Source organism: Cibotium barometz, chromosome 62 (genome assembly GCF_041138505.1).
Source record: "Cibotium barometz isolate CiBa-2024 chromosome 62, ASM4113850v1, whole genome shotgun sequence".
NCBI classification, from domain to species: domain Eukaryota; kingdom Viridiplantae; phylum Streptophyta; class Polypodiopsida; order Cyatheales; family Cibotiaceae; genus Cibotium; species Cibotium barometz.
Genome location: NC_141107.1, coordinates 8,488,260 through 8,501,036, shown reverse-complemented (window position 1 = coordinate 8,501,036; position 12,777 = coordinate 8,488,260). Strand labels below are relative to the sequence as shown.

The 12,777-nt window shown below is 41.4% G+C and overlaps 1 pseudogene; it reads left to right on the top strand.

The window, feature by feature from the left end:
* The first annotated feature begins 11,175 nt into the window (after window positions 1-11,175).
* LOC147604108 (stearoyl-[acyl-carrier-protein] 9-desaturase, chloroplastic-like) lies at window positions 11,176-12,310 on the top strand (annotated as a pseudogene).
* Window positions 12,311-12,777: the final 467 nt, after the last annotated feature.

Here is a 12,777-nt window from a genome sequence, read left to right as displayed (position 1 = left end):
ACGTGGCAGAGGCCGCGGAGGAGCAGTTGCTAGGACCGCTTGTATTATAAGTGAAGAACCGACCTTGGAAATGGCTGAAGAAGAGCGCGCCACCATCCATGCGACAGTGGAACACCAAGGTCCGAATAAACAATTTGGTGTAATAACCCTAGCCACTCATCACGGTAAGCCATTCTAGCTTTTGATTGATTGTGGCAGTACCCATTCCATGAAATTTATTAGTGAAGGAGAGCTTGGCTTGTTAGGGTACTACAGAAGATTGACTACAAGTGGAGCTTGGCAAGCCCATATTCTCCAATCTCAATTGCAAGCATCTCAATTCATCCTTTTACAATGTCAAGAAGGACTTAAAACATCATCAAATAAAATGAAAGAGATCCTCACAGAGAATGTGGGAGAGATTATTTCAGAGCCTCAAAGCATCATTTATTTGTGTGTTTAGTTTTACCTCTAGCATTGGTGTGTGCAACATCAAGTTTCTTTGCATTAGAATTTTTTTGGACCCAAAAAGGTCCTCCTAAGGATTCCTAATTTGAGGGATTAGAGCTTAAAAAGCTGGGCTTAAGGGAGACAAAGGCTATGATGACCCTTATTTTTTGCCTTGCCACATCAGCCATACCCCCCTAGTTTCACTTTTTAAAAGGAATATTCTCATACTCTCTCTCTCTTACTTTTTGGCTTTTCTCATACTTTCTCTCTTCCTTTTTGAATTTTTTATCTTCACTCTCTACAAATTGAATCTTTCTTGTCAGTTTGAAATCTCCTTTCTCATTAACTCCCACCATATCTCCCTTCCACATCAGCAAAACATTCTCGTATTTAGGTGGGCCCCAAAAAGTGAAATTTTTTTATTTTTTATTTTTTATACATTTTGAGGTGGAAAACCACCCAACCAATATGTATGATGAAAATAATTTTTTCCCTCCAAAAAGCTTGTAATTCAAGGGTCACGTCAGAAGCCTGTCAAGAGCCAGTACATCCATAACTAACTGTAATGTCCCCACAACCCCATAAACATAACTAACTGTCATGAACCATTACATCCATGAGATCCCAAAATTGTGGGGACCCCAAAAATTATTATTTTTTAATTTTTCTCTTCATAAATTTAATTTATTGATGAAAAATCCATGTTAGTATTTTTGTATATCAAAAAAATCATTTTCTACTTAGAAAAATGCATTTGTGTGAAACCTACAACAGCAAAGTTTTAACAGTCTCTCTCACTCACTCCCTCTCTCTCTCTCTCTCTCTCTCTCTCTCTCTCTCTCTCTCTCCCTCCCTCTCTCTCCCTCTGAGGATCTCTCTGCTTTAGCTTCTTCCTCTGTTTAGCTATGGAGCCTTTGCAAGCTATGTGTGTAGCCCCTTGTGAAGCAAGAAAACGAAAGGTTGATTTACACATTCGTATTCCTGAAGAGTATGGCAGCTCTAAAAAAACCCATCCTACTGATACACAATCTGTCCAAGCTTGTAGGATAGCTAAGGAGAAAAATGTAGATCTTTGGGTTGATGGGCATCTCTATCCAATTGACCCTCCATTAAGAGCAAACCCTTCTTTCTGCAATTTATCATCTTTTATGCAATTTGTTGGTGAAGGAGAGCTTGGCTTGTTAGAATACTGCAAAAGATTGACTACAAGAGTGGAGCTTGGTAAACCCATATTCTCCAATCTCAATTGCAAGCATCACAATTCACCCTTTTACAATGTCAAGAAGGACTTAAAACATCATCAGATAAAATGAAAGAGATCCTCGTAGAGAATGTGGAGAAGGATGCAATGTTATGTTATACGAGGTTACTCAAAAGGTCTCCACGACTGGATCAAAGGCAAGGAGATTTTTGGAGAAGCCAGCAAACATAGAGAATTCAAAGAAGAGTTGGGGACTCTGGAGAGACTTGTGTGCAATCACCCACAAATGTAGATTGTCCAATGCCAGCTCTTGTAAATATGCGCAAATAGCTTTGGATAAATTTCAATAACATGGTTCGCATTATGAATCAAAGTAGCACAACTGCCCAAGAACGAGCATCATTCCAACAACATATCATAGAATTCACCAAAAGTGTGCTAGGTACTTGGGGAGAGAGTAAAGCAACACTCTATATGGTGTTATACAGTAAAAAAATAAACTAGTGTTTTCACCTTGACTTTTTCTAATTAAATTCTATTGTCATGTGTACAGCACATAGTTTATGCGCATGATGTGTATTTCATGAACAAGTATGGATCGCTCGACATGTGGAGTACCCAAGGGATGGAGAAATCACATTATAAAGCAAGAGGGAATTATTTCAAAAATACAAGACATGGAGGTGGAGCCTCTGCAGAGGAACACGTACAAACTATCTACAAGAGATGTTCAATTGGTTTTATCGCACAACCTTTGGAAGGGTATTGGTTAGCGAGCGGGCCCAACAATCTAAGCTTGCACAAGAGGCACGCAAGGCTGTAAAAAATCATGCTCAGCTTGAATGGTTGCAGACCAATGCTCCCCATAGGCATGGTGCTTGGTGTGTAAGGGAGGCGTTGGGTTGTGCACGCACTAGCATAAATCTAGATGTAATAAGGCTAAGAAAATAACTTTAGTTAGGTTTTTTTTCCCCCTTAAAAAAACTATTAATAGTTCCTTCTCTCACTTCATTTTCATTTCACTTTTTTAGAGAGCTTGACCTCAAGATCTACGTAGAAACCCACGTAAGGACACCAGCACATCACCACATTAGCATCGTCGTACATGGATATGGCACGCACCAACAAGAACACCGCACGTGTTACCATGCCTTCACAAAACACAGTGCAAGACACCCAACGACCACATATTGGGGCGACACCACGGAAGAGAGTGACCCGTTAGATTCTAGGACACGCCCAATGGGATCACCAGAGTCCAACCCTCCTCCCACAACAACACCAACGCACGCACATGCATGCCCTTCTAGTGGGAGCAAGCATGTGAAGAAGACCCCACAATGCAGCCACCCCAGAGATCAAGACAAAGAGGTCGATAATGAGCAATTGGACTGGGTTGGTGAAAACATTCCTACATTGCACAGCACCATAGGTGGCAAGGCCCTACTACCAGGACAGGGTCCCCTACTTACCCGGGAGGAACTTGATACACAGGTACCATAGCAACAGGAGGAGGAGGATTGAGACTATGAGAGAGACCGAGAGGAGGTTCCTGGCGCAAGCATAGAAAGGTCAAGCTCTTCAAGCCAAGGAAGTCCCAACCTCGCCAACGCACTAACACAACACAGAGATCTCCAAGGAGAAGGATGCGCCAAGGAACACTGAGTTGCTGATATAAGAAGAGCCCCTTTCGTTCGTGCTCTGTGCCGCCATAGAGGCTACACAGAGCACCTTAGAGAGGGCTTTCAAAAAGAAGAGAGTGAAGGCACATTGAGGGGTGTAGTCCCTGTGGATAATGGCGATGCCATCCACAGGAAGTCAACCAAGATAGTGCGCCAATGCAGCATCATGTCCATGGACCTTGGCCTGGTCTCTGCTCTGCCGCCGCCTCTCCCAGCAAATGAGTCAATTTCAACCACCCTCTACAATCAAAGGAAAAATAAAAATATTTTCCTATACATATTTACAAATGTTTCTAGGTTGTAAAAGGTTGATTATTACCTCTTGCTCAATGTCTTCTTTTTCCAAAGTGCTGGTGGGGGCGGAGAGGTCAATCGAGGACTTAGCCTCATCCTTTTTTGGTGCTTTGGTCTCCTCCATCACTCCAGCAGCAGCAAGGGTATCCTTTTTAGCCTCTAGCTTGTCTTGTAAGGTTGTGAATTCCTCCTCTGGAACGAGGGTTTGCTCCGCGGTCTCAACCACAGTTTCCTTGACCAAAGTAACTATCTCTACATAGATTCTCCAAGGGGTAATATAGCACTATCTAGGTGAGGACCGAGGTTGGACGTATCAAGGTGGTCCACCTCACATCGCGTGCATATAATGCCCAAGCATTCATCCATTCTCAAGCCAGCTGCCTTTTCAAGGTCATGAAGAAATAAGTATTCTTCACCGTCCACCACAATGGTGCGCTCAAGAGATTGATCTCAAGCTCTGGCAGAACCTTGCTCTCCTCGTGTGGGGAAGATGGCCCCGCATCTTCTACTACAGTGGCTGTTGAGCTGCAGATTGTGCACCCTCTAGAAAGTGCTCTGATACAAGCTGCTCTTCCACACCAGCACTCTTTCCTAATGCCTTCAATTCCTTGTCATCCCTCAAATACCCTGCCAACTACAATGCAAGCATCTCTACCTCCTCATCCGTCGCTGATGAGGAACGCAAAAGTGGCGAGCCACGAGAGGAACCTAGTTCCTAAATTGTCCTTCCCCAACCTCTTCACATCTTGCTTATTGAAGGTACAGTAAGCTCGTGCGGGGATGCAGATGTCGATGAAGCATTCAAGGCGCTCGATGTAGGAATGGGCATATTGTTGAATGTACTTAAGCAGCTCAACCGGCACCCATCGATCATTGGGGAAAGGAGATGGAGTGGGGAGCCAAGTAATCAAAACAAGGGCTTTTTTCCCATATACCCACCAGTTCATCTTCAAGCTCTTCCACATGCCTACTATGTGTTGGTAGGGCTATGCACCTTGCTGCTAAAAATTCAAGGTCCCCCATTTGCCATGATTCTGAGACCATGGTTGTCCCCTCCTTACGCTTCCCAATCTGTAAAAATAAAGAAAGTGGCACAATAACCAAAAAGTGTAAGGGTTAATTCTAGACATGTAGTGGAATCAGATAAGGCTAGAGGAACTTATCAAATGACTCAAAGCAATGCCAAATGGTGCTCGTGAACGCAAAAAGACATTGGCTGGTATAGAATCTCTTGCATTTAAAGGTGGAGCACCGAAGAAAAGGATTCATACAACAAAGTAAGTAGCATAAACTTTCATTATGCACTCAGTGATTTAAACAAAATAGTCATGATTTGTGTTCTGCCAGGAATTTTTTGCAAGAGGTGTGTGGTTCTAATGAAGAGGGATGGAAGGATTTGGTCAAAGCCATTCTGAATACCAAGGATACTCTCTCAATTATTATTGACCCTCATCATCCTAAAATACGCCAAGCTGTTGTCGGCAATGTGGTGAGCGGGATTACCACCTCCATCGATTCTTCATTAATTTAACATGCTTGTGATGCGGCTGGAATCAGCATGAAAGGGTACTAAGCAATCCGTCAGGTTGTAAAAGATGCATTTCTAAGCCAAGGAATCATTGGCACTTTATTTCCTACACTCAAGGTGATTCACAATGTCAAGCGTATCAATAATGATGATGTGTAGTGAGCTATAGGACAGTTTTATCACGTTGAGGGCACACTAACATAAGACACAGGGTCGAGCGGAAAGAAAATCAAGACAACAAGTACAAAATTTCACTATGATGTTTACAATAACATCTTTGTTCATATTGAGAGACTACAACAAGCTATGGTGAAGTTCTATGGTCTTTCACCACAAGGTGAGAACTTGCAAGTGCTATTATTCATGTTTTTCAGTAGAAAATGAAGACGATTATTTTGTTTTGATTATTGTAAATTACCGTTTATTTACAAATTTAGGGAGCCCACTTTCATTTGTGCTCAAGCTAGATGAGTGCCAAATTGTGAAAGGTCGGAAGCTGGAACGTATGAGCATTACGCTCATGAATGAGGCCATGATCTGTGCATGGGAAAAGACTACCAAACCAAGTTTTAGTGTGCAATTTGAGAAAGAGGTCTGGTGGCTTGGTGCATTCGAGGTACCGAAGGAGACACATGAGATCTTAACATGGATATTTGAAAGGACTCCCTGGATAACAGATGTAATCAAAAAGCAAATTGATGGTCAACTTTTAGATGTAGAAAACATAGGAAAGTTCAAGGTGGATTGGCACATCTTGGGGGAGATTTGAAGACAATTAAATGCATGATGGGTGGTCAATTGATATTCCTAGGCAGAAAAAGACAAATGGAAAAGGTATACAAAAGGTTGGTTCTATTAGGAAGGATGCCTGGAAAGGTCCCAAGAAAGAGAAGAAGCAACTGGAAGATGCAGTAGATCCAACCGAGTCAACTGTTGATGAAGATGAGGAACAACCAAATGCAAGATGGGTGGAAGGTGTCATGTCTCCTGATATGCTAGGAGAACCAAACACGAATTTAAATTGGAGCACCATCATTAATTTTCCACTAAAGAATATTCACTTTTGCACACTTCATGCATTCAGGAGAATCTTTGATCGGTTGCTTAAGTGCCATATCGATTATGCATTCACAATGCCTACACAAGAGAGGAAAGTTGCAGCCCTTGGTAAATTAGAGCATCTTTTGAATTCTCTGGGCTGCCATGGCAGAAACGTGAAAACTGAAGTGAATAAGCAGGCTTTCTTCTCATCAACTTGAAATTTGACTCTTCCACATTGTCAAAGCCCATGATGTTAAAGTGTTGATGCAGGTCTGCTAGGCTCCAATGTGCTTGCTTTCTGCCACTTGCTCAATCCATCCATTTTGCATCATCACAGCTACCTCAATAGACATAATTTCTTCTTCTGAGGCTTGAACTGGGATCCATGTCCCGTGATTTTGCATCCATCTTTGGTAGTGCAGACGCATGTACAAAATAGAGCGTGCCTTCCAGAACCTGAAAGACACTGTAGAATCTATTACATTGCACTTGTACACATCACCTTGATGTGACCCCTCATTAATCTCCCAACCCTCTCCTAGTAATCCTTGAATGAGGTCAGACCTTACCTCCTTACAAATATACATTGTTTTTGTTTGGTGCATTGGCATGGAATTGAACATGTGCACAAAAACATGTAAAGGACAAAACTAATTTAGCTATATTGACCTAGATGCCTTTGAAAACTTGAGTGATGTCTTGATATCACTTACTATCTTAAACTTTAAGCATAAGATGGTCCAAGCATTAGGTTTGGGCCATTCGGGATTGTAAAGAGGGGGGTTGGGGATCTCTTCTAGCTTGCCAAATAAACCTGGTTTTTTATCTACAAAATATGAGTGAGAAAAGAAAAAGATATTGTTCTGTATAAGATCACTTGGGCTTTGAGGTACAAACATTGCCTCTCCAATGGATGCATGCATAGAAAACTCCAGTGAGGTTTTCTATGCATAGCATAGAAAACTCCAATGAGGCTTTGGAGTGGTTGTTCCTCAACATAATTAGAGGGAAAAATATCTACAGAGAGACATAAAAAAATTTGAAACAAAAATTCCAATATTAGCATGTTGTTAAAGCTATGTTTATGTTACATTGACAATTTGAAGGAAACCTTGGTCGTTGGCCTTGAATGTACAGATCTCCAAGGGTGTACACATGTTGCACTATGGCAACCCTTTGTTCTTAGTATGCTTGAAGCCTTGTAGCCGCCCCTTCCAATGATGTAGCATATTCCCTAGTTGTTGACGCACTCGATGTGGTCCCTTAGAGCTTGGTTGCATGTAGACCCAAGCCCCAACCCTGAATCTTGTTGGAGCCCAAACTCCATTCTCATCTCTTGTGTTATGCAGCACAAGCTCTTCCACCTTCTTCTTAGGTCTTCTCACATTACTAGAAGAGTCCATAGTGGTAAGAAAAGAGAAGAAAAGAGAAGAAAAGAAAAGAAAAACTTGTTTTACAACAGAGGAGTGGAGAGCAGAGAAAGTTCAGGGTTTTTAGTGCAGCAATGGAAAGCTTAAAAGAGGGTTAGAGTTTGAGAATAGGCTTCCTGAACCTAGAGTAGAATAAAGAGGGATAGAGTTTCTGCAGCAATGGAGAGGGAAGGAGCCTGAGAGAGAGAGGGAGATTGAGAGGGAGGGAGCTTGAGAAGGAGGGAGATCTTGAGAGGGATGGAGTTCTAGTAGCAATGGAGAGCTTAGAAAAGGAAGAAAGAGGGAGAGGGAGCTTGAGACTAAGGGAGCTTGACAAGGAGGGAGAACTTGAGAGGTATGGAGAGACTAGAAGAGGAAGAAAGAGGTTCAAAATGAGCTTTCCAAACCTAGAATATTATGCTCATTGGTTCTCAATTGGGGATGCCTATTCAAACTTATGCCAAGCTAGATAGTTAGTATCATGGGTGATTTCATGTCAATATTGGTAATCCTAGTATAGTTGGTATGTAAACCAAGCTAGAGGATCTATAACTGATGGATTTTTATGATGATGTTGCTAGTGTTATTGTTGATATGTGTTTTGCTAATTTTTGCAATCTATTAGGATTCATTGTTTATGCATTGACATTAACTATTTAATTATTTATGAACTGAAGTTATTCAAGATTAATAGTGTATACTTATAGTTCATTTTTGCAAACTAGTTATATTGATGCTAATGAGTTATATGTAATTTGTTGTGCGAGGTTACTAAACGACGGGTCCCATATACTACAAGCTTTTTTATTGAGGAGTCACACAGATGATGGATTGTGATCAAGCAAAGAATTATTGGTGATGTGCGCAATCTTGTTATTTATTTTGTTTCCCTATTCATAGAGTGTGAGCATTGATTTTTATAATATCCCTTGGTGCATAGGAATATTTCTTTTATTGCAAGGTTGCACAAATCTTTGTTACTTTGGAAACTATGGTTACATTTATTATACAATGCACAATTTTGGAAGTGTACAAATACCCATGTGAGGAAGCAAGAGTCACTCATGTTGGGAGAGAGAGAGAGAGAGAGAGAGAGAGAGAGAGAGAGAGAGTGCGTGAGTGAGCGATTGCACCCAATATGTTATTCTTGATTTGATTAAGTATTTTCCTGCAAAGCTATGGTTATGTAATTATTGTTTTATGCCTTTGTGAATTCTAGAGAGGACATCAAGTGTCCTTGGTGTGAGATTTGCCTTTGTGAATTCTATAGAGGATATCAAGTGTCCTTGGTGTGAGATTTGGGAAACTACTAAATTGCATGTAATTGCCAACCATGCCACATTTTTTCGTGTAAAATTTTTTCTTGATTATGAAATTGATACATGTGTATGTTTTTGAAAGAGAAACCTACCAAGGTAAAGACTTCTATTTAGAGAACAATGCTTTTTTTTAACTAGGGTGGTGAAACTTATTATCTTTTAGACTCCCAACCGGTTGTAACTTGGAAAAGATAATATAAGAACAAGAAAAAAAGCCCGCAAACATTGTCATTGCACCCACATATGGTACTTATTAAAACTAGTTTTGGTAACCATGTCACTCTTCGCTCTGTGTTGTAGAAGTTTTCTATACATGTGGATGTTTTTAAAGGAAGAAGTAAAGACTTCTAATTCGAATAATGTTTTTTTTCTAACTAGGGTGGAGGATTAATGTGCTTGGAAATTAAAAACCCATTTGACTAGCTATACTCAATACCCTAGCAAGGCTTCTCCACCTAAGCAAGCTATGCTGGTGTCATTTCAAGGCTCGAATTTTTTAAAAAGGGTTGACCTTTGAAATATCACTTCGAAATTTGCAGCTTTTTTCCTTTGATTCTCTACCAAGTTACAATTGAACCCGTATTTAGAAAGTATGATGAAAATGAAATGAATTAGGGCGTTTTAAGAAAATAGGTATACCGCGCCCTCGATTATTGGCTTCCACCCGAAAGAGTGTGATGATGATTGTAACCCAAGTAAGCAAAATTCTCTTGCATCTTGTTTTCTGTATTTGTAAACTACATGCATACCTCAATCTGAAATTTTAATTAAGAAGACGGTGTTGCCTCAAAATTATCTCTAACTTTATTGCCACACAAAAATGTTGTGTTTTTTAATTTTTGATCTATGTTCAATTTGGCAATTCAAAAAACCTATGCTAGAGTTGGAAACCACAATATTTGTGGGGCATTTGCACTATGTTTTGTTTGATTCTCTCCTAGGTAACAATTGAAGGCAAAAATTTACAGTCATCATCGAATATTTTGGAAGATAGGAAAATTTCAATATGTTTCTTTCATGTGAAGCCTTAAAATATCCTGAGATGTGAAGGGCACTAGAGCTTGCTTAGGTGGACGTGTTGTTAGAAAACTAGAAGATGGGTTTGAGTTGTCAACCACATTACACTACCCTAGTTAGAAAACTAGAAGATGGGTTTGAGTTTTCAACCACATTACACTACCCTAGTTAGGGAAAAAGATTGTTCCTAAAACTAATCAAGATACTAGAGGCCTTGAGCTTGAAAAATCTACACATGAATCTTCTTCAAAGTAGGTATAGTTGGTGGAGAATGCAAAGCTTCATGGAAACAAACTACACGATATTTCAAGCAGGTGGAAATGTTGAAAGTGTATGCTAGAGGGATTTTTTTTCCCTTTTGAGATATTAAGGAATCTGTCCTATCGGCGATGGAGGCCAAATTGCTACCTGGAGACAGAGACAGGGAGGCAAGGGCTATTCTACTAAGAGTTTAGAGACACAAACAGCCTTTACTTACTTTGTTTACTAGTTGTTGATGATGGGATTTTGAATTTCCAAAAGCACATTGCACTAGAAGAAAGCACATTGTCCCAACCAATCGCTTAATTATTATAAGAATGCACCACCGTATAAGACATATATTAAGAAAACATTGTCCCCAACCAATCGCTTAATTATAATAACTAATCTTGTCCTTGGTGGTGGCTTTTTCCTTCGATTTTCAGGGAAACAGTTCAGCTTTGTGAGGTTGGTTGGGTACGTAGGTTGATCGGCTTTTAAAACGGCAATCAATACGATCGATCAGGCGCACAGCGACTCTCTCTATAGAATCGGTCGTCATTCGCCAGTGGGTTCCTCTCTAGTTGTGTGTTGCTGAATTTATAGACGCCATGGCTTTCATCATGTTCTCAGCTGCAACAACAACAGCGTCTTCAGGTCTTGCAGGCAGCTCTCATGGCTGCCAGCCCAGTAGTAGTACGGTGCTTGGCGTTTCTTCTTTGAGAGGCAGCTTCTTGCAGGCGCTGATCAAATGGAAAGGCGTGCGCGCAAATCGCACTGTGATGATGATGACTGCAACCCTGCTGCCGCCCAAGTAAGCAATAGCTGCTGTTTGAGGAACCCTATATTTGCAAGCGGCCGTACTGAATTGCAGGTGCAATGCACCATAGCTATATAGCCGCCTGCTGCTTGCTATGGATTGGATAAATTAATTACATGCCGTATACGTAGCTTTTGTACTAATTTATATACAATATTCTTTGACACGCAGATCAGGAGATGCCGTGCAAGAGAAGGTGGTGCAGGAAGTGGTGCCCCACTATCGACCGCGTCGTCAAGCCACCCACTCCATGCCTCCGGAGAAGGTGGAGATCTTCAACTCCTTGCAGGGCTGGGCAGAAAGAAGCATTCTGCCCTATCTCAAGCCTGTGGAGAAGTGCTGGCAGCCACAGGATTTCTTGCCGGAGCCCACATCAGAGAGCTTTCTGCAGTAGGTGCAGGAGCTCCGAGAACGTGCTGCGGAGTTGCCAGATGATTATCTGGTGTGTGTTGTGGCAGCCATGCTCACTGAGGAGGCCCTCCCCACATATCACGCGACGCTCAACAATTTGGATGGGGCGAGGTGGGTTCGTGCCTGGTCTGCAGAGGAGAACAGGCATGGAGACCTACTGAACAAGTATCTCTACCTCACTGGCAAAGTTGATGTGAGGATGATTGAGAAGACCACACAGCACTTGATCCGTGCAGGAATGGTTAGTATATATATCCTTCATCAGCAGCACTAGTCTTGTTTCAGCAACACCCGATCTCTTTCTCGCTCTCTCTCGTAATTGAGCCTCTCTTCACTGTTGTTTAATCTGCAGGACACTCAGTTTGAGAACAACCCTTATATTGCATACATATACACATCCTTTCAAGAAAGGGCCACTTTCATGTCTCATGGGAATATTGCACGGCAGGCAAAGAAGTTTGGGGACTTAAAATTAGCACAGATTTGTGGAACCATAGCCTCTGATGAGAAGAGGCATGAGGACGCATACACCAAAATTGTTGGGAAACTTTTCGAGATCGATCCTGATACCACTATGCTCTGCTTGGAGAAAATGATGAGGAAGAAGATCACCATGCCTGCCCAACTCATGTATGATGGACAGAACAAAAACCTCTTCAGAGATGTAGGTATGCTTACAGAAAGGGTTGGTGTGTACACGGCAACAGACTATGCAGACATTTTGGAGCACTTGTTGAGACAATGGAATGTGGAGAATATATCTGGGCTCTCTAGTGGGGGGCAGAAGGCTCAGGGTTTTGTGTGCGGCTTGCCCAATCATGTGCGGAGGCTCAACGAGCGTGCCGAATTAAGAAGGAAGAAACAATCCTTTACAGGAACCTTTAGCTGGATTTTCAACAAGGAGGTAGCCCTTGTCTAAGAGGGCCTGGCACATATTAGCCCTCCTTTAAAAAAAGTATTTATAATGACTAAATGCAAGCAAGCCTGAATGTAACCACAATAAGTGTATTAGCCCCGACATAATCTATATCAACATATAATTGTTTGTGTTACCACATACTATCGGTTCCTTGCAATATATCACGCATATACACCTCATGGGTATTCATCTCATGCTTTGTGCTTATCTCACAATTAGGTTCACTACAAGAGAATCATGGTATAGTTGCACGATGTAGCCACACAACGTAGTGCGAGAGCTGCGACTACATGCAAAAGGGATTTTTAAAAAAAAGAAACCCTAGAGATTGATATTGGTATTGGCAGAATTGTTATCTATTTGAAAAGACCTCGTGCTTCTGACAACCTTTCTCTCATAAATTTTTGGGCCACTAGCCACCCTTGACAAATTAGGCTTTACCTACCATTCTCTCTCCCATCACAGAT